The sequence below is a fragment of the Lygodium microphyllum genome, chromosome 19 (assembly GCF_053477565.2).
Source record: "Lygodium microphyllum isolate KBCC chromosome 19, Lygodium_microphyllum_v1.1.10, whole genome shotgun sequence".
NCBI lineage: Eukaryota > Viridiplantae > Streptophyta > Polypodiopsida > Schizaeales > Lygodiaceae > Lygodium > Lygodium microphyllum.
In genome coordinates this window covers 84,179,769-84,183,271 of record NC_141153.1, presented here as the reverse complement: position 1 = coordinate 84,183,271, position 3,503 = coordinate 84,179,769, and the positions used below count along the sequence as shown (strand labels likewise).

General features: G+C 49.6%; 1 pseudogene; it reads right to left on the bottom strand.

Annotated features, from left to right (window-relative positions):
- Positions 1–321: 321 nt before the first annotated feature.
- On the bottom strand, positions 322–1,731 carry LOC148020107 (leucine-rich repeat extensin-like protein 7 pseudogene; annotated as a pseudogene).
- Positions 1,732–3,503: the final 1,772 nt, after the last annotated feature.

Genomic DNA, 3,503 nt, shown 5'->3' with positions numbered 1-3,503 from the left:
AAGCAAGGAGAGGGGAAGGGACGTTTGTTTTGTGTTGAGGGAGGCGATGGAAAGATGCGGGGGTAAAGCTTCTCGCGGTTTGTGAGGGAGACGATGGAAAGATGCGGGGGGAAAGCTTTCCTTGCGATTTGATGAGAGATGATGAAAAGATGGGTGGGCGGGCGTCTTTTGGGTTGGCTGGCCCGGGGGGGGGGGGGAGAGTTTCCCTTGCGATTTGATAAGAGATTATGAAAATATGTAATGGAGAGGGATGATGGATGGAAAAATCGCAAGATGGAGAGATGTAACGGAGGCGAATAATGGATGGAAGAATGGGGGCGATTAATAAGGGGGAGAGGGGAGAGGGAAAGGGGCGGGCGAGTGGTCACAGGGAGGCTCGGCAGGAGGAGGGGGCTCATTGCACGGAGGCTTGATAGGAGGCAAAGCCAAGGGAGGGGGAGTGGCCTGTACACGTGGCGGAGGCGGCGGCGGCGAAGTGATTCGAGAGGGAGGAGGAGGCGATCCTGCACGACGTGGCGGCGGCGAAGGAGGCGGTTTTTTCTTGACACAGGCCGGCGGCGGTGGCGGATGTCGGCGAGGCGGTGACCTGTGACGTGGCGAGGAGTGGTGAGCTGGCGGCGGCGGAGGATGGGCGCACGGAGGCGCGCACCCGAAGCTGTCACAGTCCCGGGGCTCGAAAGCCGCGCACTGGTCCGCTGGCCGCTGGTCTGGACGGCCGTCGATGCAGTTCTGCCGGTCATCCACCACCGCGCCGGACGACAGGCAGCCGGACGCCTCCCCGTCGAAGAAGTTGCCGCTGTACGTGAAGTTGCGCAGCTCCGGCAGCGCGCATATCTCCGGCGGCACGTCGCCGAAGAACCGGTTAAACGCGACGTCGAGCCACTGGAGGCTCTCCATCTCGGCGATGGTCTCAGGCAGGGTGCCGCTGAGCTGGTTGAAGCTAACGTCGAAGACGGTGAGGTGGCGGAGCTGGCCGACGTTAGGGTTTAGGCACCCGGTGAGGTTGTTATTGATGAGAAGTATCTCGTTGAGAGAGTCACCCAGGTTGCCGAGGCTGGGGGGCACGCAGCCGGAGAGGTGGTTGTTGGCGAAGACGATGACGGAGGCCGGCAGGCTGCCAATGTTCGGGGGGATGACGGAGGAGAAGCGGTTGTTATTCAGGAAGAGAGCGTCGAGGGGTTTCTGGAAGAGGGCGGGCGGGATGGGGCCCTCGAAGTCGTTAAACCGGAGGTCAAGATAATAGAGCTCCGGCAGCGGGATGACGACGTCCGGGAATGGCCCCACGAACCGGTTATTGCTGAGATCCAGCTCAAAGAGACGCTTCAGCTCCCATAAGCTTGACGGCAGCACCCCGCAGAACCTGTTGGAGTTGAGGTGCAGGAGGACAAGGTCCGTCAGCAGACCCAGCTCCTCCGGCAGGCTCCCGGCCAGGTCCCCGTGGTTCAGGTCCACCCCCACCACCGCCTTCTCGCACGGGTCCTCCATAGACGGCTCGCAGAACACCCCCGTGTAGTTGCACACCCCCGGCCCCTCCCACGTCGCCGTTATGTTTAACGGATCCGACAGGATCTCCTTCTTCCATGCCTGCAGCGCGATGAACGCCCGCCGCAGGCGCTCGTTCTCGAACAGGCTCGGGTCTGGGTCTGTGTCGGAGATGGCGGCTTGTGTGGCACTGATAATCGAGAAGAATAGGAGGAATAGGAGGGGGAGTAGAAGGGGGGGTCTCTTCATGGTGCGCATGCAAGGATATTGATGCAACGAGATGAGGAGGAGGAAGAAGCGAGGGAGGTCCCTTGATGTAGCTGTCATGACAAACCGAAGCGATCCCAACGAGGTTGCCTCGGCCTGCAAGATAGCACAACCTTTTCTACTTTGTAATCCTCTAGCGCTCGTTCAACCGCGTCTCCTCTAGTTAGTAAAGAAGGTGCCCTTGGGGTCCCCTCTATATTTTCTACTATTGTTTGCCCTCTTTTCACCTTCAAAGCTTGTGCACATGAGGGTCTTGGATGAAACTGTGGCGACTTTGTTCAACGTCACAATAGAAACATTCCATCTTCAAACGATTGGGAATATTTATGTTGAAATGTTCTACTGTGGTAGACTAGATTGTTTGGTGACTTGTCTTCATATAATTGGTCCATTGCCTTCAAAAGGTACTCATCAACCATTATGCATTTGCACTAGAATCACGTTGAAAGTTACCATAGTAAACCTTTTCCATTCTAGTATCTCCTCTTTAATGACATGTGCATGGGCTATCACCATGATGAGAATCGTTTGATGGGGGATGAGAATGTCCTAACCAATTGCTAACCATTTGTTTTTCTAATCGTCATGAAAAATCATTGTTGGGGACATTTGCTATGGTTGAAGTAATGAATGTTGACATATCAAGAAAATACCAACTTCTCATATCATTGTTTTTTTTTCTCTATCCACCATCATTGACATTTTACATGTTTGTGAAAGCTTCTAGCATGGTGACAATTTTGAGGACCATGATAAGCCTATTCAAGTTCATGTGTGTCGCATATCGTCTTCATATTTTGCTGCAAACATTGTTCTTTGCTAGTTAAAGCTCAAGTTGGCTAGTCATAATCTATTCCTTTGGCATAATTACATGCGCTTCTATGGGCTCCATTAACATGTCCTTTTGATTACCCCAATAAACTTGTTTGAACTTTTATTCAACAAATCATGCATTTGCAAGAAATGAAGAGGTCAATACTTTTAAAGAGAAACACCTCATCTTCGTGAAAAACTTAAGGTGCCATTAGAGTGGTCCCTTTATCTTGCTGCAAAATACTATCCAAGTACCCAAAGGTGTTGTGCATGCAAAGTTATAGACTTGTGATTGGTTATCTTCATTAATCAAGGATTTCTCCCATATATCGGCTTTTCAAGAGAGGATTGTCATTAAAGCTTCTTTGAAAACTTATGCTTCCCTCATACTTTATGTTGATATTGTTATTAAGAAAAATGAAGAAGATAAAATATAGCAAACAACTTGTGTAGATGTCCAAAAAGAACCCTTAGTTTCCCATAATTTTTCCATTTTTGCAAAGTTTCATAAAGTAGCATAGTTTCTTCGCTCCTAAACCTTAAAATTGGCAACCAATAATTATAACTTGGATTGCACAATAGGTGTGTTTCAACATTGAGTTATCTTATTCTTAGCACTCAAAAAGGATGAGGAACCATAGAGGTTATAAAGCCTTAATAGGTTGGGAATGAGATGGCCAATGCTGGGCTCATGTCCTCAAGTCTCGCTTCAAGTGGGTGGTTGTACCTCTTTACCTTGACCAAGAGATCATGGCTGATGACTACCTATTTATTGCTAGTCTCAACCTCCAACATGTATCCCTAATGCCATTTTTCAATCAATTGTTTGTCAATTGAAAGGATCTCATACTATGCCTAGAGAATCAATGATCCCAATCACTACATACATTCTCTTTTACTCTCATTGACCTAACAATTCAGACCCAACATATTTTAAGTTG